We start from the raw sequence: 25259 nt of genomic DNA on the forward strand, positions 1-25259 counted from the left end.
CATCTGCACTCTGCTGCCCTGAGGTCTTTTGCAAGACCTCCCTCCCTAAGAGGGAGGTAGTGGGAAGAGGGATGGTGTCTCGCAGAAGGGAAGAGGAAAAAATTGTTCAGGAAGCAAAAATGGCCAATGAAGTGTGAAAAATCAACCATTTTGTCCTGCTCTCAAATAGTACTCTCTTGCAGTAGTTTGTTAATTTTGGGGTTTATTTTGATTTCAGATTAACAGTGGGAATGAATAACTGCTGCAACATTAGTGGGAGGTGCTTGAGTCATTTCTTATTCCCTCACCCTGGGTCTCAGCAGGGCGGCACAGAGGAGCTCTGGGTGAGTGAGGCATGCACTGAAGGAGAAGCGTGTGAAGCACAGAGGTGGAGAACTTGGCATAGGGATTAAACCTGGACATGATTTCTGTAGGCTTCCTGCAACATTAAATTTATAAAAAAGTTCAAAGCCATTGGTTAAAAAAAAAAAAAAAAAAAGCTAAAGTGAACGGAAATAAAACAAAATCCAACCTTTGGGGTAAATGGAATTCCCCTATATTTGTCTTTCCCTACCTGCTAGGAATGTTATGGCAAGATTACCAAATGTGAGGCTTTCTCTTTCCATCATTGCAGAAGTGAAAAAAAAATGGGATGGGAGGAGAGGTGTTTTGGGTTTGTTTTTTTTCTTTTCTTCAAGACATTTTTCCTTTCCTTTGGCAAAAGCAACTTCTTCCATCTCTCCCTAAGTCCACTATTAGACCTGCGGGTGGCCTTTAAACAACCTCACCACAGTGTAGCTTTTTGCTGTCTTAAAAACAGTACTTTCCAGGCATGCTGTGTAGGCTGCTTGCCTTCACAATGTGCACAGTTTTTCATGGCTTCTGCACCCAGGTTAGGGAGTGCAGCTACTGCTTCCTGACCTCTCTTTCTCCCCTGTTCCCCTTCCCAGAGCCTCAGTGCACACAGATTCAGCACAGCTGGGAGAGCCCCCCAGCCCCTTAATACAGCCTGCAGATGAAGGAGGCAAATCACATTTTCAGCTGCTGTAAAGAAGTCTGAATTCTTTGTTGTGGACACTGCTGAGTGTGTTTTACTGGCAAAAGGTTAGCATGGCTGAAGGGTTAGAAACCTGAGCATGATACAAACTGCAAGTTTAGAAGTTCTTCTCCCTCTCCGTGCCTCCTGCTCTTTTTCCTGAGGTTGCTAATCAACCCAAACTAGATGGCATAGGAAAGATTAATATATTAACAAAATCTTTGCTACACATTTGTTTCTACTTCTGCTTTCCAAGCAACCTGTGGGGCCTGTGGGCAACATGCCATTCTGTCAAAATATTTTAATCATTAAGCCATTCCCATCTTTGGGAATTGGTATTTATCTGAAACTATACTACTGCACTTAATATCTTAGTGTGGTAAATTTATTTTTAACCTTTTATTACATAAGAAATACTTTCAAATCTGAGAACCTGCCTCGCATAAATGTATAACTACACACTTAGGCTTGGCCCCTGAGAGGGGCTGCCTGTAGTCAGGTGGCTGTTCAACAACTTGCCAAGGGGAAATTGAGTGCCAGTGCACGGGGAAGCCCTGAGCTGGCTGGGGAGCTGCGCTGTGGCTGCTGCTTCCCTCTTGTGTGTTTCCTGCAGTGACTCCACTCCATGCCTCTTCCTGCAGGGAACATGCCAGGGACACAGTACATGGAGGCAGAAAGGGGAGAAGTGAAGCTGGTGCTGCTATGCTGTTCCTTGGCAAAGCAAACTGGTGTTTTCAGGACGCTTTGTGCTTGGTCAGTTTGAAGTCAGGTATGATGTGTTTGTGCTCACAAACTGGGATCCTTGGTGGCTTCATTTCAGGTCCTGCATTCCTTCAATAAACCAGGTGCTTGTAACTCCTTTATCTCAGCATCTTCTGATGCTGCTCACAGGGGTGCCGCACATGCAGATCTCAACCTGTGGTCTCTTTGCCATACCCCTTCATATCTCCTCTGCTTGCCCTCTCTTGTGTCGCTAATGTCAACGCGAGGGTGATGACAGTTCTGCAGCATTCCTGATTGTGCATGTGTGCCAAAGTCTGCCACAATTGTCCATCCCCTGTGATCCCAGGCAGCAGAGTGACCTCATTGCCATGAAATCATTGAGCTGCAATACTGTATGGGTCCAGCTCCAGCATATTCAGGCTGTGTGTGGCTTATTGTCATGTATGTATGTAATTGCTAACTGGGTCTTCATGCGGTTGGTGCCCTGAAAATGGGTTGCTGTCATTTTCTCTGTGATTAGTCTCCTCTATAATTTAAAAGAAGTCTTCCCTTGAGGAAGGTTTTTCTTCATTTATTTTGTTAGTGGATACTTTTTTTTTTTAATTACAAACTTACTTCCCTGTAAAGAGCTTAGAAAAAAGAAATGGAGTGACAAAATTTAAATATTCCTGGTAAATGTGAGGCTGAATATGTTCAAGTTAAAAAAAAAAAAAGTACAAAAAAAATCTGAAAGTCAACTTTGTTTCTGATCTTTTCTTTCAGCTTTTAAAATGTTTCTGCCAAGGGAAATGACCACAGTAGTGTATGACACTATGGAAAAAACAGCTGAATCTCTTTATATGTTGTTTTTATAATATCTAGTCCTCTCTTTTGAAAACATAAGTCAGGGAAATGTGTGCATGGAAGTTCAGAAAAAAAACCACCTGGACTCCTTTTAACATTAAATCTTCAGAATATATAAAGATTACCTTGAAAGACAACCTTTGGTCTTTAAATGAATCGGTGAAATTTGGCATGCTTCTTAAAGAGGCCTTTTGCCAGTCTTTTCCCATATTCTTTGCTCATGCCTTTGCATAATGATGTGATCCATGGTGGGCAGGAATAATTCAGCCTAATGATGAATAATGGTAGCATTTGTGGTCAACTGGTCATGACATTCTCATTTGAGCATTTCTCTTTGGGAACTGCATCTTCAAGTCATGAGACTTGCAGTAATGTAAAGAGCAAGAGCAGCACTGAATCAGGCTGGATGAGGGAGAAAAGGGACACTTGTTTTACAGGGTCCACTGTGGTGGAGGAGGGAATTAAAGAAAAAAAAGCCTTGCTTGAAATACTGGTAGCTTTACAATCATCTCTTTGTAACACTTCCTTCACTCCCAAGTATTTCTGTACTTCTGTGTTTAAATCAATGTATGTCTGCAGTTCTGCGCACAAGACCCACTGGAATCTCAGTGAGAGAAAAACAACCTGTAGGAAAGGAGGTGGTGGGAGTAGAGAAGGACAGGGAAAACAGCAAATTAGGAGGAATTTATTAGTAGCCTAAAATAAGCAAATGCAGAGAAGAGCAGATGCTTTAAAACATGATTGGATTGGACATGGTACTCCAGATTTGGATCCTCCTAGGCAGAGGAAGAAGGGAAGCATGTTAGGAAACCTGGGGATCAGGTTTGAATGGGGACAAGGTGTAACCGCTGTCATGCCAAAATGACCTACTTCCATCATGCCTCCTGTACGTGTCCATCATTGCTAAGTCCTAGGCATTAAGTATATATGAAGGTTAATTATACTGAGATATATTATTCATTGATAAGTAGAATAAGATGTATGAAAAATGCAGATTTCCCCACTACAACTAAAAAAGGCACTTATGGTAGCTGTGTATAAAAATAGTCTGGACATTATAGCTTTGATTAAAGGTGGGTTTGAAGTACTATGATTGTGCTGATTAGTTGTGTGGGATGCATCTGCTTTCTGTTGAAGCAAAAAATGTGTTTACAGGAAGATGAATAAATGGGAATGGAGTATCTGTGATTCAAGGGAGAAGAATTATTAATGTTCCGATGACTGTTGCAAACTGAAAGTCCTGGAAGTTGGTTGTGGGCTAAGAAAACCACAACTACTCAGGCTTGGTTTAAATTAAGTCTCTCAGAATTCATTTGAATGTATGAGTAGAAATCCAAATATTGTGGAGATAGAAGAGCTGACACTCTTTCCATCCTTCAGATGCCATTTACAGGACACTGGAGATGGTGGAAGAACCAGAAAGCTACACTGCTCTTCTGTGGTGTAAACTACTGCTGAAAATCATCAAGAAGAAAAGAAACTTGATTTACAGTATTGAATAAAGTGACATTAAGAGAACATATGCTTCCTTGTCATGTTACTTAAGAGATTCTGACAATGGATCCAAAGTAACTCCATCTTCAAAAGGGACAAAAGAAAATCACGTCAAATCTGATAGATTTCTGATGTGTTCCTTTAGTTGTGGATTTCTACAAGGATTCTTCAAACATAAAAAGAACTTATTATAAACAGTAATAGCCTTATTCAAGATGCCTCAAATAAGGTAACAGAAGCATGTCAAAATGGTACCATTTGTGCTGAAATCTAACTGTTCTACAGCAGCTGAAAGGGTTGAAGCTAACCTTGTGCATCAGAGATATATTACAAATGACTGGTAATAATGACTCCAGTATTTAGCCCATGGTTTTCAGAACAGTTTGGAAAAGTATTTTCACATGGTTATGTGCCCAAAACTTTTTTTTTTCCCAAACTATCCTCTGCATTTTATTTACATCACGTAAAAGTTTGTATCCAAAGACTATAGGCCAATTGCCAGCCCGAAGTAAGCAGCAATGTTAGCTGGAGAAGAGGAAACAATAACCATGTTACACTGGTAAAATATTTTCTTTCATTTGTTTGGCAGTGCTTTATAAAAGTTCCACCTGAAAGTGAGGGCCCATATTGTTTGATTCTGTGCAAAAGCGGAGCACGGTGTACACACAGTAAAAATTGGACCTGAGAAAATTGTAAAGAGTTGTAGGAAAAAGGAGAAGGAATAAAGATGTTGATTCTGTTACAATAAAAGTAAACGTACATGACGTTTTGTTTAAATTCCTCTAATTTTGCTTTTTATTTGAGAAGGGTGTGAGAAGCTTGATTTCAATCTGCAGTAGCCTAAATGAGCTGAATTATTTCAATATTCTTTTACTTTCAGGCTCTGTAATATGGTAGTCTATGATCAGAGAAGAATCACAGCCTAGAAATAGCAAATGTTCCATTGACGAACACCACCAAAGTTTTTATTGACACCATGGAGCACTTTTCTTAACTTCTCAGAATAATATCTGTAATGATGGATGGTAACATTTACATGCGCAAAATGGGTAATTCAACACTTAGGATGAATTCAGAGCTGCTGCAGTGGGTTTAACTTCTTTGAAGTCAAATGATTTACACGTGCCTGTGTCATGGCCGAGTGTGATCTCCTCAACTTTTCAAAGTTAGGTTGCTGAAGATACCGAAGCAACTGTTTTGGAAACATGCTTCCTAATCATAGCATTCCTTTTCCACTAAGCATGTGGCTTTGATCAATTATTTACTTACCTGGCCTCAAACATATTTACACTTTTCAAAACCTTTCTTTGTTCAGTTTGTGCCCAAACTGCACGTCCTTGGTACCAGCTTTTGCAGAAATTTGGAGGGATGTGACTGCAGCAATTCCGTGCAGCTCCAAAAGATGGAACATGAACGAAACATTGTATTTGATTTTTTTATCTCATTTTATTTTGTGAGCGTTCACTGCATTAGAATATCCTCACCAGCAACCCTCCTGCAGTTATCAAATGTCTCAGCTTTGTTTCAGTGCGTAACCAGCTGTAAAAGATGTTTTATTGCCTTAAATATTCTTCCACTATAAAGCTCACCATTTAAGTAAATCACTTCAGTGTTGTATTATAGATGATTCTAACAAAGAGATTTTTATTTTTTCCAATTATAGTGACTAGTGGCCAGGGATGCAAAGGAAGCAGCATATTTGGAGCTGGCATCAACCTGTCCTGTAGTTATTTGAGAGGGGGTATGTACTCATTACCCCGTGAGTAATGCAGCAATCCACGTGCCCTGCTGCTGAGGACCAGCTGGCTGCTGTGTGCTATCAGAGCTGCTTGGCAGCAGGCACGGCTCATTAAGAGCCTAGTTGCAGGATATAACATCTTTGCAGTCAATTAACAATGCTGCTCTTTAAAAAGGTCCAGATCCTTCCTGATTCAGCAAAGCACTTCGATATACTTTCAAAGTTAAATGCTTGATTAAAGTTTTGTGTAATGAAGATGTGAGGTCTTGTGCTTGAGGTTAAACAGGTAGGCACATTCCCAAATCAGGGCCTGACATGTTACGGTTCTTAGAGGTTTCCAGGAATCTTGAATATCCTGAAATACTGACTATGCTGATTTCTAAGCTGAGTATAACCTAGAGCTGAAAAACAAAACCACACCACATGACTGTGAAGCATGCAGGAAAACCTTTAAAAATCTATATATGGTCATCACTGATGCTTGTCTTGTCAAAGAAATTCTAGCAGACTGTTTACATTTTTGTAACCTTAAAATAAATAAAAGAAATGACAAAACCCTAGTCGTCTGGAAATGGTGAATATATATATATATGTATATATATTTAGTAAAATGAATTTGTTCTTTGAAGAAAGAAGCAGTAAGTATAGTCAAATTGTTATGCACTTCCTGCCTGTAATATTTCTCACTGGACAGAGTTATGTTTTGTATACTGCTTCCTGTGGTCATGTAAAGAAATGAGTATTAGGAGAACCAAAATTCAAACTTTTGCATTAGGATTTTATGTAACAATGTCTACCACTTTTCTGTGCTTATTTTCTGCTGTATGACATCTGGTCACTGACTGCAATATCCTACTGATAAATCATTGCAGCAATAAGCAAATGTGTTTGCTCTAGTTCAGTGGGTCAACAGCAGAATCAAAGATAATCTCTCACTGATTGTGAGCTATTTATAAACATAACCACTCTGCTCCTTGTGGACTGGGTCTAAACACTACTATGAGATCCAGACTTGGTATTTTCTGTAACAGTATGCTGAATTGTCAGAGCTCGCTGTTTCATCTTCTACCATGTCTCATATCCCAAGTAATAAAATGCAAAGTTCCAGCTGACTGCAGTGAGTGTAGATTCAAACCTCAAATAATTTTTAAAGCAACTTGTGAATATTTGGTGAAGCATCCTATGAATGTGGATTGTTCCATACTTCCTCTTATTTAGTTTGTTCTGTTAAAGAACAAGCTGAAATAAGCTTTCTGATGTGTGTGATACCTTACTTGTATGTTTTCAACTTTTGTTTTCAGTCTGATTTGGGTTGGAGTGTTATTTTGGTTTTAATTTATTATTTGGACCTGAAACTTAAAATGAGAGAGCCAAAACAAACACATCTCTGTACAGAGACTGACTAGAAGTAGCTGGAATTGTATCACAGTCTGTAAGGCAGGCACAGCACCTCCCGTTGAAGCACGGGGATGTCATCCATCCCCGTGGAGCAGGTGCCAGCTGCCCTGGACACCTCTGGGCCCGGGGATAATGGCTTCTGGCAGCCCAAATGGTAGGGCAGGAGTCAGATCCTAGGGATCTGTCTCTGCTTTCCACTCTCAGATTCACTGGATCTGTTCATGGGTAAGACTTTGAGGTTTCCCAGATTATCATGGTTCAGATATGTGGTGGAAATTTTGGGTTTAGCTGGTGCAGTGCTTGATCACCCCAGAGGTGCAGTCTCTGGAAGCAGTGAAATCCAGAGAGCTGAGGCAAACCCTGCTACAAGCCAGCAGCCAAATTCCTCACTGATCACAGCCCACCAGAAATTTACATGAAAGTTCAGTGAGAGCCCTGCCCTTTTTTTGCCTTGCCCCAAACATCCATATTATTTCATTGTGGGAGCATTTTGGGTTCAGTGATGGACACCTCTTTAGGTGAAAGCATTTGCAGAAAAATATCCAGCCCTTCCCAGGGGCGAGCCTTAGCTGGGAGGCTCCATCAGAAAATGGGCAAACTTTGGAATAGTTTGGACTACATGTGGACTTTGCCACTGATTAAATGTAAATAATCCTGCTTAGGCTCTAACAGTTGAATTGTAGCAGAGATTTTGAAAAGAAAAAACTTGGTTCACAATTTTATGGCTATTTCTAAAATATTTTATTGCTGGTTTGTGACACCAGAGTATAAATTATGGAGCTCTAAAGAGTTGCATTGTGAAGGTTGTATCCTTTGCTTATGTACAAAACATAAATACTACCGTTTTGTTTTCAGGGAAATTAAATACATTTTTTTAAAAGTGCTGTTTAGAAAGCTAAGTGGGTTAGTAAGAACACCTTACTAGTTTGCTTTTTTTTTTAGGTGTAGATACTGTATTTTTATGAGTTGGTACTGAGTAATTATTTTCAGTCAACTGATGTAGGTCAAACAATTTAAAAGAAGGAGGGGGGAATAAGCATGTGTTGTATGTTTGCAAATACCACTAGAATGGAAGCAGTGTGTGTAACACTATGTGTATCAGAGAGGAAATATCTATGAGATGAACTAATGGAGAAAAATATCTTTTGGAAGCACAAGCCATTTCTCAGGTCTGAGACAAACCTTGTATAGTTTGTGTATAGATAGAATTGGCTTACACTGTGTGCATACACATACATACATGTCTACAAAAATGCTGTTCTATAGATGCAACAACAGCAAGCATATTGTCCCATTTGTATTGAAACTGTATGGCCATGTTATCCATTTTTAGAAGATAAATTGTAACAAATGAAAATGTTTAGTTTCCTACTACATTTTCAAAGCTAGCTTAAAACTATGTAACTCAATAAATGTGTTGTATTTTGGAGTCCAAAGATCAATTCCTTTTGGATGTGACTTCATCGAGATTCACCAGTAGCTTACTCTGGCCTTTATCTCTTGGGGTATCCAATATTCCTTCAGATTTTGCTCCATCCCATGTCAAGATGACTCACTGTTATTTCCTTCCAGTGTCTCATGTTGAATGACCATGGGCAGAACAAATGTTTTCAGCTGCTCTTTTTATTTAATGTTCTTGTTCCAGTAGACTCAGATAAATTTTTCAAAAGTTATGAAACAGTTATGTCTGGGAATTCTCCTATGTCCATGTTATTCTCCTGTGCCCAACCTTGGCACCAATGTCCTTTCCAAGCTCTGGGGAGAATGCTGGTTTATATCTATTGGGATGAAACTGAGGTGTTATTCTCCTGTTCTCGAAGACTGGAAGGACCAGGAGGGGACATGAGTAGCCACAATGGTGTGAAATACATGTTTTTAATGGTTCTAAGTTATTATTGTTCAAATTTCTTTTATGTAATGTCTCTGTTCTCTTAGGAGATTCAGATGGATCATTCTTTACCAGTTGTCAAGGCCAATACTGCTGCACAGTCCTTGTTCTCAGCAGCATTCTCAGTGTTGTGGTGGTGGGGTGTCTTGGAAGGACTGTGCAGATCAAGCTTCACACTACCTCTGCACTTTGTGCTGTAAGTACACTAAATAATGTTGTCGCTACCATCTAACTTGTCCAAGGTGGTTAACTAGGAATCCTTTGACTTAACATCTGGAAAACTTGCCATGATTTTGATGATTTTATGCTTTTTAGGTGGATTAAACTATTTACCTGCCTCAAATAAATAAGAAAGGTGCTTTTGTATTGATTTATTAGTCCCTGTAATCAGCATAAGTTTCCATGATTGTAGGGTAAATGGGTATTTTTCCTGTAGTGGATTGCAAGCATACTGTAAACAACACAAAGGCTATATTTCACAGGCAGCATCTGATAAAAGTAATTCTGTTGCTGCTGTTCCTCACAAGAAAGGGAGGAGATTCTTTTACTTCTTTTGAATCTCTCATAAGTCTAGTGGTAGCTCTGAATATACAGAGAGGGGTGTGGAAACAATGCTATGTATAGAGGTGTACATTTTCCAACTGTGAGAAAGATGTGTCTGCAACCTAACTGTACTCACTTCAGCTGAAATAAACACATTTGGGAAGAATTTGGCTGAATGGTTATTTTTGGTTTGGCGAAGGGGAAACTGACTGAGTGACTGTTATTGCTCTGATGCCAGTTACTGGAATGGACCAGCTTAAGGGCAATTTGCTGACTTTGTTTAAGAACAAAACTGGTCTTTCTGGGTCCAACTGTGATTTAGAAAGGGAGGGACTCTAAACCACTTATTTTTTTTTCTTTCCTATTATTTTTTTTTGTTTTGTTTTTCCTTTTAAAAAATAATTTTAAACTATTTTTAAAAAAAAAAGTTTCTGAGCTGAAAACATTATCTGAACTCCACATGGTGTGGGATTTAGGGAATTAACAGGATGATTCAGGCAGAGAATCCCCACATTCATTCTCACTCCTGAGAACTTTCCTGAAGGAATAAAATTTCTTTCCTGCACTTGGTTGGAAACAAAACAAAATCAAACCCTTCTCTCCTCTTTTTTTTTTTTTTTTTTTTTTTTTTTTTTTTTTTTTTTTTTTTTTTTTTGTTTTTTGTTTTTTTTTGTGACTGGCAAGTAGCACAACTAATAAACCTAACATTAAGCTCCAGCAGATGCTGTAGGCGAATATAATCTCAGGATATGAGTGGTGTGGTTTCAGCAGGCATTTGCAGCACTCCTCCCTGTGAACTCCTGGCTGATATGTTGTCCCATCACTGCTTTCCTTTCCTCTCCCCTGCTCCATATGAAGATATGTGCTGGCAGAGACTAAAGGGAGGTTCAGAGTGTTGTCTTTTCATTTTTTTTTTCCTTAGGGAGTGGGACAGAGGGTGCTGAGAGTGCTGCCATGTGTATTGTTTTGAATCTCAGTGAGAAGTCAAACCAAGGGCAATGCCTGAGCTTGGACCTTGGGTACTAGCAAGTTCTGATCTTGCAGCCCCACTGTTGATGTAACTCTGGCTTCCTTTTCCTATATGTAGGGAGAGGGGAAGGTCACATAAGCTGCAGTGAATTTCTGCAGCAGGAATTCAGAGTACTCAGATTGTGTGAAATTCCCAAGGTGTGCACCAGAAGAATTTTATGATGGATTGGTTTCCCACTCTTTCCCCTTTTGTTGCTCCTTATCAAAACCAAACAAACTCAAACAAAATACATCCTTTCATTTAAGCAGGAAATAAAGGAAGCTAGTGAAGCTTGGTGCTTGTCCATGCTGCAGTTTAGTTTAAATGCCCACAGGCACCTGTATTTTCTTGCATTCTCCTTCCTAGTATTGCTTTCCTTGGTGCTTCTTTTGCAGATTTGTTTTAAAAATTCCTCTGCTGTAACATTTAATATTTTTTAAATTTACCGTCAGGCTTTTTTCCACCTTGATCATTTTTCCTCACTACCCAGAAGCTTCTTTGTCCATTCCCTTGGTCCCTATTCTGCTCTTTGAATCAGGAAAATTCTCTTAGCTTGCTTTTGTATTTTCTGGTCCACAGTTGAATCAAATAGTACCAAACTTACCTGGTGATTCCTTGGTTTTCTTTCATAATATATTTTTATTTCTTACTGCTAATATTTTTGGTTTTTTTTTTTTTTTATTGCTGGCCTTCCCTGCCAAATTGAGGCCCTGTTGGTCAAACTGTCTGAACTCTGTCTTTGTTCATAGAGTCTCCATGGGCCTCTTCTAAAATTCACCTGAGTTCATTTGATTGTTTCAAGTTTCTCTGCACTTCCAATCCTATTTCACACCTGCTTTTCTTCCTGTGTCTTCAGTTTGGGAGAACAGAGGAAATTTACTAAATATCTTGCATCCTTTTTCCTCTCACTGTCACAGTCCTAGGCAACTAGATCAGCAGCTGCATTACTTACTGCATTCTAAAGACAAATCCAGCCTGAGAGGAGGATCAGAGTGGCTGCCTACAGTATATTGCCTTTCACCAGATCGTTGATTCCCATTTTTCTGAACCAGAGGCTGCCAAGCTCCTTGTCTCTGAGGTGCTTCTGTAGTCCTGTATCTCTCCTACCTTCCCCTTGCTGATGTTTTGCCAGTGTTTAAATCTACATCCACCTGTGGTTTTGTTACACACAGAGATGGAAACTCAGCCCAATCATTCCTTTTCATTCTTCAGTTTCTTTTTGTTTTGTCTCAAATATATTCAAGGGGGAAACAGGAGGAGTGATGGAAAAGGAAGGGTTCGGTCTAGACTTCCAAAGCAATATCCTTTTCCCTACAGAGCACAGCTCATTTCCTTCCAGAGCGATGTGGCTGGGAAGTTGCACATTTCTTCTCAGCACTGACTTTCCTGAAATTTGTTGAGTCAAAGCACAGCTACTAGGCGGGATCCAGAGGACCATAAACAGGAGTGTGTGAGTGTTCTTCTCGCTGCCAAACAGGAGAATAAACAGTGATTAATATAGAAAGGAGAGGGCAGTCTAGATAAGCAGCCACAGGGTGGAAATGTTAAAAAAAAATAGACAAATATCCATAGACACACCTGCACTTGGGCGTTTCTACACTGTGGGGCCTCACGGGGATATTTTTGCCATAAATGTCTCAAGGACAGAAAACTGAGCAATGTGGAAGTGGATGATTTTCCTTGAGGGTTAATTACAAGGTCTTGCCTTTGGGGAAAAAAAAGAGGTAATGGTTTATTGTTGTAAATTTAACCCTTTATACATTGCATTTATCTCAAGGCAGGAGAGTTCTCTTTCTTTGAAATACATTTATATTTGCTGTTTTATAATGCCATTTATTATGCCATTTAGTACTGTGGGATCCACTCTTACCAAGTCTCTGTGTTTGCTTTAAATCAAACTAATAAATTGGTTTAAGTCAAATTAAAACCAGGCTGAAAGAGTAGCATAGTCATAACTGAGCAACATTCCTCCTTCAGAGAGTTCAAGATACTCTGTGCTTAAATTTTTTCAAATGAATTAAATACAGTTTGGAAAAGAAATGCTTGGAAAAAAAACCAAAGAAGTGATGAGATCATAATCTGTCTACTCCATGGAGTTTCTAATATAGTTGGTGCCTTTATGTGTTTATTTACTTAAAAGAAGAGATTTCTTCTGTGTTGAGAGTGTGTGGAGCCATGAACAGGAAGATCAGCTGTAATCTATGTGTTTGATGGAAGATAATTATTTCATCCATTCCATTAGGTTTTTGCTTAGTGAGACAATTTTCATGGTGTTTATTGTCCTGCCACCAGTAATTGCAGAGTAGTGTCTGAGTAGCTAATACTTATTTCTGAGTTTGAAAAAGCTTGTAACTGATTTATTGTGTTAATTGTAAGAAAATGCACAATGAAACTTTAGAGAAGTACTTCCAAAGTACTAGGTACTGCAGTTAAGCAGGAACTTGAGTAGGTTGATTTTTGTTTAGTAGATGAATAGATGAGGAAACTGCCTTTTCATTTTATCTCAAAAATTAAAGTTGAGCAAACTACAGGCAGAGGAGCTTTAAAAGATCTCCTGCTTCTCAGACCCTTTGCTTTGAATTCCCAACTACAGAAAACCCTTCTGCTATTAGCCACAAGGTGAAACACCACTGTGTTTGCTGCGCTCCAGCTAAATGACATTTTTCCATGCAAAGGAAAACACCTGGCTTAGGAAGAGGTGGCGTAGGGCTGGGCATGCTGGCGGCACTGGTTACTGCATCCCCTCAATCACCCTTCATTCGATAGTGCCCACATAGTGGGGCCTCATCATTTGGAGTTGCTGTCTAGCATTGGAGACTCTGTAAGGGCAAGAAAAACACAATGCAATGGAATGCAATGATCTTTCTGTGGAACTCACACTGCAAATTATAGAAATTTTTTGTGAGACTAAAAGGTGTTTGCTTGCTTCAGTTGGGTTGCAGGAGGCCACACTTGTACAACTTTTCCATTTGCAGAGGTACCTGTGCAGTGAAAAGATGTAGCTGAAGGTCCTTGAATTAGCTATAACTTTATTATAATTCATCCAGCTGTGTTGGACTGGTTGGCTCAAGTTTTCAACAGCTGTAGCTGGCAGGGAAATTTCCACTCTGTTAAAAGGAGTTCTGGCAGTCCCAGGAAGTCAAGATGAAATTGAGGTGGGGGATAAAAAGATGGTTATGACATTCTACTGATATCATCTGCCATTGAGAAATCACTGTGGGCTTTTTGATTATTCCTGAAATATGTAGCTCTTTGTGGCTTGGAATTTTTTTTTTACATGTTTGCTGTCTTTTGTCAGTTCTAAACTTGTATTTATTAGGTCAGATGAGGGTGAGAGGTAAAGGTGCTGCTGTCTTTGGGGGAGAATGGATACACAACAAATACAAATGATGTAGAAAATGCTATTTCGGTAGATATTATTGTGACATTATGGACTGCATAAAGATATTGAGGAAACTACAATAGTAGGTAAAGTTTTTTCCCTGCCAGAAAAAAGCTAGGGCAGTATCTCAAACTTCTGAGTAATTTTTCGTCTTGTTTTGCCAAATATGCACTCTAGTGGTACTTGGGATAGCAGGGGGAGGTTGACTCTCCAGGCACAAATTGAGGTTGAATGTGTTTGTACATGTAGATGTTCAGTGTTGCACAAAGCAGGGCAGTTCTGGAGAAAAAAGCAGCTGTGTTCCTGGAAAGCCAGGATTTGAAACTGTGCTATATGAAGTGCTGAATGATGCAGATCAAAATACACAGAGGTGGCAATGGAAATTAAAAGAAGGAAAAAAGCAGGGTATCTAGCTTTGTTGCCTGCCATCTGGTAGGATTGCAGAGCCTGTGCTGTGTCCCAGGGTCTGTCACTAGCATGTTGTACGACCTTAATAAAGAAACTGCATCTCAAAAGTTTCCAAGGTCTTACATTTGTAAAATGAGAACAAGAAGCAAGGTGCCCTGGGTTCTGTGAATAAAAAGGTGCTGTGTAAAAATTGTTTTAGTACTGCTAATGATAATAGTAGTTTTCATGACAATAATTTATTTGTTCTCAACATAATGGTATTTCAGACACAATTATATCTATTTTTCTGTGGACAGTGCTAAGATACATAAAGGTGCAAAAATATTGCAATTTCTCTGAAGGTATTGCATAGGCATAACCTGTAAGGATTCTGGAGTTCTTTCCTTTTTTCTGGTGTGTAACAGAGCCCATAGAAGTAAAGTATTTTCAGATCAATGCTTTTCAGCAGAAGTGCTTAGCACTTTCCCAGGAAATGATCAACAAATAAAACACACTGAGAAAGGAAGCTAGCATTTACTTTCTATCTTTGAAGGTACCTTGTATTTTGCAAAACGTGGTGGAAGGGGCTAGATCTCCCCTAGCATTCACATCTAAAAAACAACATATCGTACACAAAACTAATATTGGTGGAATATAGTAGATAAGAAGAGTTGCATTTCTTATTTGTACCTTTGCATCTCAGTTGCTGTTGTTGTAGCTGACTGTGAGGCAGGATGGGCATGAAGATGCGTCGCCATCTCTTGGCATCAGGTCTTATCTCTTGACTAGTAATCCCTTTCCTGTCACTGTCTCATTTTCAATTTCACTGGCCCAAATAAAAAGTACGTTCACATTGAAAAACTTGAGTGCGTTCTTAGAACTCTCTAGATTTGGGGAAAAAACTGTAGCTGGCTCATTTAATGAACAACCCTTGACTGCAATCCCTAATTTCAGAACCTGCCTTCTTTCAGTGCTGTGGTGAGCTCAAAGGGGCCAGACTTGGACAGAAAACTGTAATGCTCAGGGAACTGGAAAAGTGCATGTAAATTATATTTCTGTCTAGGGCTTATTTTTTTCCCTTCTTTAGTACAAATGTGTCGAATACTCACTGTCACTAAGCTGGTTGGAAGCAAATGAAATAACAAGGTTACACCACAGACAGAGCTTTTTCAATGTGAAGGAAGTCTTGGAGTTTCCTAAACACTTGCAGGAGGATTACTTTCTTCCTGAAACTTCAGGAAGTATGTGAAGACTTACTTGGCTGCGTATCCCTTGACTCTTGCTAACTTAAGGATTTAAGAGGTGCTAGAGAAATAAGTGTGATCAGAGAACCCCAATGCTTCTCAGAAAGTAGCTATTTTGAGATGTGACACTGTCCCTTTTGTGTCACCCTGGGAGCTCTGCTAAAGTAGGGAAGAGCAAATGCATTAAATGGGCTGAGGATGGATTATAAAAGTATGTCTTCCACATCACTAAATTATTTTCCTCTTTCCTATCCTTTGCTTTTATATCAGAAACATTGCTGGAAATACACCTGGGAAATTAGTAGAATGTTTGTTTTACTTCTTTTCAAAGTGTTTTCATGGTTTTAGGTGAGTGTTTGACCTATGTTCATTGGCCCTTGCACAAGAGACTGAAAGCTATTTCCTTTTTCCTTAATTAGAGCATGTGGAACATCAGGTTTCTGAGCAGTGAATTTCCTTTCAGGAGATAGGTGAGCATATGTGGTAGAAGTGGCTGTTTTTGTAAATTTGAGAAGTTGGTCCTTCTGTACTTTATAGATACTTAAGCTAAACTTGTACACTTGTACTTTTCATACAGACAGAAGTGCAATTTTTTTTCCTTTTTTCTTCCCCACCTCCTCTTTTTTATTTTTCAAATTAAATAGAGAAGTGGGAAGTTAGAAATATCTGAGGAAATTTCAAGGAGGGTGGCCATAGGAGTGTGGCAGCAACTTGGGGAAGGCAACAGGCCAACCCTGTTTGTGTGTGTAACTTGATTTTGAGTCTGCAGAGCTGGTGCTGGTGAAAAAAAAATAAAATGGAGAGATTGTGTGCTGTTTTTTAAGGTCATGTATTTTTATATCTGCTGGCTTGTCTGTGTGGGTGGGCAGGTATGAGTCTTGGTCTGTCTTCTTGTGCAATGTCAGAGGGAAGTTCAGGTCGGTATGGTGGCGGGGCCAGCCCACATCCTCCACCCACACAGCCCCATGAACAGTGCACACATCAATCAGGGAAAACCCTCAGCCCCTGGCACCGTTGGAGCAGGTGTGTGAGCTCACAGTGACATCAGATGGCTGTCACATTGCCGTGGGGCAACCACTGGTGCCTGGCGTGTGTTCTGGGTACATCAGGTCTACCTCCTGACATAAATTATAGTCTGTGGTGCAAAACATACAGCCCAACACTCAGAACACCTATAACCATCCTTTTTCTCTCACAGGTGCTTTGGGATAGAACAGATGGAAAGAAGAATGAGGAGCATGATTTTACAAAATATTGGAGATCCCCATGCTCTTTAAGGTGTCAACCAGTCATAAATGCAGGGAGAGAGAGAAAACCAAGGCTGTGTCCAGCCAAAAGCAGAGTTGGCTAGATCAGTCATGACCAAAACTTAGGAGAGTTTTGAAGCACAGACAGATGCTTTGCTGTGGGGAAAAGTTCTTGCAAAGCTACTGCTTTCATGTCCATTTAATGTTGGTTTTTTTTAAGCACCAATAGTGTTCCTTGTTTTCCTTCCCTAGAAGGTGAACACAGAATAAATTCAGACTCACCCTACCCAGCCCTCTTTATTTTGCTGTCTCAATATTTTGTAGTACATCAATACCTACCTGTAAATAAATTGACTGTATGCAGTGAAAATACTCTGCACCTTGTGCCCAGGTAAGTGTGGAAGGGCATCACTGGCTCAATTTGTCCTTGGGAATTCAGTAAAGTGTCTCTTGTTGTATGAGCACATATGAGAGGAATTCAGTGTCAGCTTCTGGTAATTCAAATAGGCTTTCTGTGTACACAGCTTTTACTTTGCTAAGTAGATGAAGTATATTGGATCAAATTATTGGAACATATGCCAGTTGGGCAGAGGAGGAGGTCCAAGGACCATGGGGATGGTAGGTGTATCCAGTCCTGGACATGCTCTTAAGACTATTGGCAGAATGATGTCTCCACTATTTGTGGGTGGAATCTTGACAGTTTAATGTCTCCAGAAATTAAGTTGAAGGTGTATTTCAACCTGCCTGTAGCAGTTTACCCTTGCAGTGCCTGAAGGACAGGAGGCATGCATACCACCCTTCCAGCTGCAGTCTGAAACTCAGCAAGAGATAGCAGGATTTTAAGGAAGAGCGGTGTTAATCACTATAGCAATCCTTTCTAAGGAGGAAAAAAAGCCATTTTCATCCAGTAAAATACTCTAGGCTTCCTGATTAAGTGTATTCACAGACATAAAATTACAGGGTAAGGGCCTACTTGAGAACAAATTCCCCCTATATTGCCATGCCAACAGTGTTCATGGTGCTCCGTTTCACCAACAGATAATAGCAGACATAGATGCCTAGACCCATGAAAGGAGGTGGCTTCAGTTCTGCTGTGCACGGTTTTTAGATACAGTAGAGCAATTCTGGCTTCTCCAAGGTATTTCCAGCTTTGAAACTCTGTTTTATTTAGTGATGAAATGTAATGACTTAGCAAGTGTGTGATTGAATATTGCCACGAATGTAGCTTACATGGATAATGAGACCATCTTCAGCTGCATTACATAAGTTTTGGTTGGTGTGACATCTGTGAAAGGGGTCTGAGTCTTTCTGGCTTTGGATGTGAACTCACCACCACTGAACTGTTGAGAAGAATCTCCCTATAGGAAGTCTCCTCTTTCCCCACTCCTTTATTTTTCCTTTTCTGCTAATCTCTCTTGAAAACCAACTCCTAGACCAGCTGCTCCAGTTTTACGTTTTTTTGCTTTTCCTGTAAAAGCTGATCCCTGCTTGTTTCACACTCAGGAGCCACATGGGTAGCGGTGGCTCTGCGTTAAGGTACAGGAATTGCTTTCCATGCAATCAGATAATGTTGCATGGATGTTAACTGACAGGAAAGGTCATTTTCCTGAAGCACAGGAAAATGACCATGCAATGATTACAAAAGAGATACAGCGTGCCTGGCTTTACCAGCTATGGTTTGCTACTTTACGATACAAATGAGCTCTCTCTCTTAATCAAATTTTCACAGGGTGAGGGTGGAACAGGCTGGTACAGATAGTGGAAGAAATCAAGGGGGACAGAGAGAGGGAGAAGAAAAAAAGAAGGAAAATGTTGTCAGGCTTGATAGTATTAATGAAAACATAAAGAAAGAAAGGAGGAAACCAATGTTTGGAGAGCAAAGAGTGACCTGAAAAATGTGACCTCTGTTTTTCCCAAGGGCTTCTGACTTTGAAACCAAAGCTGCCTTTAATGTTCACCAGGTGCTATCAGGGTGTTTTGATTGCCTTTATGGAAGAATTAGCCTCATAGCTTCAGCATCTGCACTTCAGTGAACTTCAGGGACAGGGTGTATTCTTGTTCAGATCATAATCCTTAAGGTTCAAAGGCCATGAGCAGCTCAAAAATTAATTCTGTTACTTCCACAGGAGCCAACACAGACCAATACTTCACACCAGTTTTATCACGGGAGTCTTTCCAGTCCCTGCTCAAACAGGTTCTGCCTTAGCATCTCTGAACAGCCAACTGCAGCAACTAGAAAGCGAGGCAGACACAGCACAGAAGCAAAGCTGGCATTAAGATTATTTCTCATGCTAAAATAATACTCTGAAGTTTGTATTTTGTCAGCTGGGATTATAGTTCAATTTCTTGGGAGAAGTGAGATGCTATTTTGCTCAAGATATATGGCTCTCTGTCCCTTGTTTTTATATAGGCAAATTGTTGGCACTTATCATCCTCTTTCTGGCTGTTTCCTCTCTGTGGGTAATTGTGCCTCTGATATTACCGGGGTATCTCAGCCTTTCTTGTGACCTGAGAGTAGATTTTAGCTCTTCAGGTAATTGTCTTGTCCTGCAGATGATGGTTTCATAGGAATATTGCATATTGTCAATAAGAAGAAACAACTGACTGATTGGTGGGGTTTTTACTCCCCCTTCCCCTTTCCTCTGGGAGACCCAAGAGCCAACTTGGACAGCTCCCCCTCCCCTTGTGAAGCTCAGGAAATTCAAGCAGCTCATCTAATCCCGTGGTGCAGAGGCTGTGTTGTGGCAGGAAGGAAGTTAGGATAGGCAACATATCCTCAACAAAAGAGTTTTTCTGGGAGAGTATCCTAGGGCTACCCAAGGGCCAACTGAGGATCATCAGATTGTGGGTCACTGGAGTTGTGGGGTGAATAAGACTGCCTTGAGAGGTCCTGTCCAGCGACGACTCTTCAGTATCTTTGATTTTCTCAGCCTAAGTACTGTAGCAAATAAGTGCTCTAAGAAGAGAATATTTAATAGTATCTCTAACACATCTAGTTGTACAGCAGGACCTCGTGGGTCCAGATGTGCACTAGGATGACCATTGCTTCAGCTTATCAGTCACCTTCTACACCCAATATCTGTTCATTCTACCATCGCGTCCCATACCCAATCATCTGTTTTAGAGTCCATGTATTTCAAAGTATAGCACCAGAGTAACTTCAGCTAGAGATAGGGAAGGGGTTTAAAAGGGCCTGAAAAATTTGCACATTTGCAAACAAATGATTGCAAATGGTCATCATATTTGAAGAGTCATGGCAGTCCAGTGAAGTTGTCACTGACTGGAAAAGGGGAAACATAAAAGGGAAAAAAGGAGGACCTGGGGAACTACCAGTCAGTCTCATCTTGGTGCCGTGCAAGATCGTGGGAAAGATACTTCTGGAAACTGTGCTAAGTCATGTGGAAAATAAAGAGGTGATTGATGACTGCCAACATGGCTTGACTAACGGCAAATCACGCCAGACAAATTTGGTGGCCTTTTGTGACAGGGTTACCATATTGGTGGATAAGGGAAGAGCAACTGATGTCATCTACCCGGACTTGTGCAAAGCATTTCACAACACCACATAACATCCTTGTCTCTAAACTGGAGAGGCACAGATTGGATGGATGGATCACTTGGTGAGTAAGGAATTGGCTAGGTGGTTCCACTCAAAGTGTTGCAATCAATGTCTCGATGTCCAAGTGGAGGACAGCGATGAGTGGTGTTCCTCAGGGGTTGGTATTGGGGCCAGCACTGTTTAACATCCTTGTCAGTGACATGGACAGAGGGATTGGTGCACCACCAGCAAGTTTGCCATCAACACCAAACTGTGCAGTGCAGTCAACATGCTGGAGGGAAGGGATGCCACCCAGAGGGACCTTGACCAGCCTAAGAAGTGGGCCTTTGCTAACCTCAAAGTTCAACAAGGCCAAGTGTAAGGTCTGGCGCCTGGATCGGGGCAATCCCAGACACAAATATAGGCTAAATGGTTGGAGAATGGATTGAGAGCAGTCCTGAGGAAAATGGCTTGGGAGCACTGGTTGACAGGAAGCTCAACCTGAGCCAGCAATGTGTGCATGCAGCCAGAAAGCCAAGCATATTCTGGTTGCATCTAAAGAAGTGTGGACAGCAGATTAAAGGAGGTGATTCTGCCCCTCTGCTCCGCTCTGGTGAGACCCCACCTGGAGTGCTGCAGCCAGCTCTGGGGTCCCCAGCATAAGAAGGATACAGACCTGTTTGAGCAAGTGCAGAGGAGGGACACAAATATGGTCAGAGGGCTGGAACACCTATGAAGACAGGCTGAGAGGGTTGGGGCTGTTTAGCCTGGAGAAGGCTCTGAAGAGACCTTAGTGCAGCCTTTCTGTACCTGAAAGGAGTCTACAAGAGAGCTGGAGAGGGACTTTGTACAAGGGCCTTTAGTGATTGGACAAGAGTGAATGGCTTCAAACTGAAGGAGGGTGGGTTTAGATTAGATATTAAGGAAGAAATTTTTTAATGAGAATGATGACACACTGGAAAAAGTTGGCCAGAGAGGTGGTAGATGCCTCACTTCCATCAACATTCATGTTGAATGGGTCTTTGAGCGACCTGGTCTAGTGGAAAGTGTCCTTGCCCATGGCAGGGGTGTTGGAACTAGATGATCTTTAGGGACCCTTACAATCACAAGTGCTTTATGATTCTGTGATCTGGAATGCTGATGTGCACGAAAGATCCAAGAGAGCTAGCATTCTCTAAACTGTACACGCTGATATTAGTAGTTGTGCTTCATATTTTGGCACAAATTGCATCTTTTCTTTATCTTTGTGTAAAAGTGCTGAATTTATACTGCAGTAGTGCTTCTTATTTTAAGTGAAAAATGACTGCAGGAAGTTGTATTTGAATCCAGAGGGATAATTTTATTAATTAATAAATAATATGATGAAAATGAAACAGACTGTCTTTTCCAATTTTTCTTTGAGGAGTGCATGCTATAAAAGTGTGTGCACAAATAAATTGTTTCCTTATGTCTCCAAAAACATGTTGTAAATGTTTAATTTAATTTTAATGACAATGACAGTTTAGAAAGGAAATGCTATTCAAAGACAAGAAGTATAGCAGTAAGATTTTAATTTTATGAGTTTTAAATAGAATATTAGAAACATATTCTGGAGTCACGATATTAGCATGCAGATATATATAGATACATATTTTTGTCTTATTAACATCAAAATACATTTGGAAATTTTCTTGAAAATTTCCAATTCAGGTGCAAAATCTAGGTACCTGTTCTTTTTACTTCATGTTAGGATAAAAAGCTTGCAGTTGGTGAGTGGGATTTATCAATGCTACGAGCGTAGCTGTGTGCTTTGGGGCCGATTATAATCACTAGGGAGATTGAAGTGTATTGAAAACTAGAAAATCTCGTCAAGCCTTTTAAGTGAATTGCTGAAGTCCTCTAAGAGGATTTCAGAATAAAGGTATCTGAATGCATTCACATGTGTGGGGAAACCTGAGCTCACATGTGCATTCCTGGGCCCTGGAGTAATTTCATGTAATAGTAGCACGAACTAAGCCTGTGTTACTGTGCAGTGCATGTCGACATGGATAGTGCATTCCAAATCCATTCAGAGCCCTTTTTAGTGTAAGGACACTTCTGATGGAGAACATGGACATTCTTCAATTGCACTGAGTGATTTTTAAGGATGCTTCAACATTGGGTACTGAATAATTGGGCCTGGAGAAGAGTGTTTCAAAGTAGATTTGAATGAATAAGAACTACTGGTCCATCTTGGAAATAATACTGACATGGGTTTTTTGTGTTTTAAGTTGTTTCTTATGTAATTAAAAATAACATTTTAGTATTTCTGAAGTTATGTCTAGTTTGTGTTCAAGAGGAAGCTGCTTCAATATTTGCAGCTGAAAGGTTCTCCTGCTAGAATACCAAATTTAAGCTTCAGCTTCACTTCCTCATAGCATAGTTCTGGTTGCATTGTGAAATGAACAATTACTGATATAATCTTTACTACCTTTATTTCCTTTTGCACAAAGAATTTTTTTTTCTCTCTGCTAGATGAAAAATGAAGGTATAGTTAGAAAAAATAAAGGTAGAAAACAATTCTCATTATTTGCATTAAGAAATTATCAAATAATTCAAATACACACACGGGGAAAATTTTTCTGAAATTTTGACTGTGCTTCTAAATGTCAGTCTTACTAGTTATTGGCATTGAATCTTTCTATGTTTGTAAGAGTGAACAGAGAAAAGCTTACATACAGATATCCTGAAGTTTGTGTTCTGTATGTGTTTTGAGTGGTTGTTTTTACATTTTACTACTCTTACAAATCAGCCCACAAAGTTATGAAGATATCAATAAGCCAACAAGTTTATGAGTTTGAGATCCTACACCTATAGATGTGTACACAATTTTTTCATCCAGTTTTTTGTGAAGTGGATATGAAATGGAATAATATAATGTTAAAGTTTGGAAGGGACCTTAGAGGTCATCCAGTGTCATAGGCAGGGACTCCTTATGCTAGACCAGGTTGCTCAGGGCCTCATCCAACCTGGCCTTGAACACTTTCATGGGTCAGGCATCAACAGCTTCTCTGGGCAACCTGTTCCAGTGCCTCACCACCCTTGCAGCAAATAATTTCTTCCTAATACCTAATTAAATCTGCCCTCTTTCAGTTTGAAATCGTTGTCCCATGTCCTGTCACTATGTGCCCTTATAAAAAGTCCCTCTCCCTCCTTTTTATAAGCTCGCTTAAGGTATTGGAAGGCTGCAAAAAGATCTCCCTGGAGCCTCCTCTTCTCTGGACTGAACAACCCCAACTCTCAGCCTTTCCTTGTAGGAGAGGTGTTCCAGCCCTCTGATCATCTGGCAATTCATCAATATGAATTGCTAATGAGTATTAGAGTAGATCAAGTTTGCACAATCAATTATTTTGTGTCTTTGAGATATTTTGGACTTAACATATTTAATATACATAAAACATTACATTTGAAGAGATCTGTGCTGATTTTTTGTGCGCATATCTGATACAAAAACTTTGTTGGCAAACAACAGCTCTTTTTTTCTTATTGTCCAGATAGCCACAAATAAAGAACAAAAAGATAGTGTGGATAATTATTATTTGTGTTTGCTCTATATACCTAATTTGTTTAAGTTGCCAATTTACTGCTAGTGACAACCTGCTTCCTGACCAGTAATTCCCCTTCAGTTTTAAGTGTAAAAAAGAAGATACCAGGATAGATGTAATTAAACTTCTGGAAGAGTTGTTCATTTTAGAAGCTGCTTCCTTTGAAAATTGCTTTAAGATTAGTGGGACGTTAAGACCCCTAGAAGTGAAAATGCATTTGATGACAAGAGAACAGAGGCATGGTACTGCAGTGCTTACAGCAAAGATGGCTGATGTGGGAGATGGCAGATTTCTTGGGGAGATATCTGTGCTGTAATTGCTGCATTCCAGGTGCAGCAGCTCAAGAAAATAAATCTCTGGATCATCCCTTTAAAAAAAAATTGTGGTGTTGAAGCACAGTGCTGTGGCTAGCACAGGTCTTTCTCGTGAGAACATTTTGCTGTGTTTTATAAACAAAGATAAAGTTTGGATGTTTTTGCAAACAGGGTCTCGAGATTTGGGCAGTTCAGGCCTGGCCAATTAGGCCTAGGGGGAGGTTTTTGACTGACCAATCTGGGTGACCTGTGAAAAGTCTATATATATGGAAATCAAAATAATAAACTCTCTCTTTTCCTGCCTGAGAACCTGGGTTTCTACTTCTCTGCTAGCGGCTCAACAGCGACACAGTGTTTGTGGTGTTGCAGCACAGTGTGATTTTTTTAAACTCAGCTATTGACCTCGGAGTTCCTAGGGGAGGGAGAATAAAAAAGGGTTGGATTGTGAAATACTGGCACACCTTTGGCTACAGCGTGCAGATGGGTGCAAATGTAATAATGTTGTACCCATATGAAGAAGGGGCAGAGTAGATGGGTACATCTGCTGACAATCTTTCTTTTTAATTTGGAGCCACCTGAAGGCAATAAGTAGCTGGATAATAACTTGATCCCCATACGGCTTCCGATCTTTCAGATTAATAGTGTGCAGCAGGGGAAGGGAAAAAGGAGTCTACTTTTAACTCTGGCTTCTGTTTGCCTTTTTGTGAGCCTGAGAACATTTCCTGTCTGCTTGGTGATGGGAAATGTAACCAAAACAGGCACTGATGAGTGGTATTTCTCATGGCTGGCTTTTGACACTGGGTTTTCTGTACCACCTCAGAGATGCTGCAACATGCATGAAGGGGAAAGGGAGCCTGATCTTTACCGTGCTTTGCAGTTAACTCACTTTAATATTTTACCTGGTTGAATTCTGAGTATGTGTTGTGTCGTATC

The 25259-nt window shown here is 40.1% G+C and overlaps 1 long non-coding RNA gene across 3 annotated transcripts in view; it reads left to right on the forward strand.

The window, feature by feature from the left end:
• LOC146441434 (uncharacterized) overlaps nucleotides 1-25259 on the forward strand; it is a 258283-nt gene that overhangs the window by 193365 nt on the left and 39659 nt on the right. The window contains exons 7-9 of one of the 3 annotated variants that reach the window (XR_014849913.1): nucleotides 1657-1784; nucleotides 3962-4304; nucleotides 9147-9295. This is a non-coding gene — a long non-coding RNA (uncharacterized LOC146441434). Of the gene's footprint in view, nucleotides 1-1656; nucleotides 1785-3961; nucleotides 4305-9146; nucleotides 9784-25259 lie in introns of those variants that run through there. The other 2 variants (XR_014849914.1, XR_014849915.1) reach the window with 2 other exon arrangements.

The sequence above is a fragment of the Lichenostomus cassidix genome, chromosome 2 (assembly GCF_008360975.1).
Source record: "Lichenostomus cassidix isolate B80296 chromosome 2, HeHo_3.0, whole genome shotgun sequence".
Taxonomy (NCBI): Eukaryota; Metazoa; Chordata; class Aves; order Passeriformes; family Meliphagidae; genus Lichenostomus; species Lichenostomus cassidix.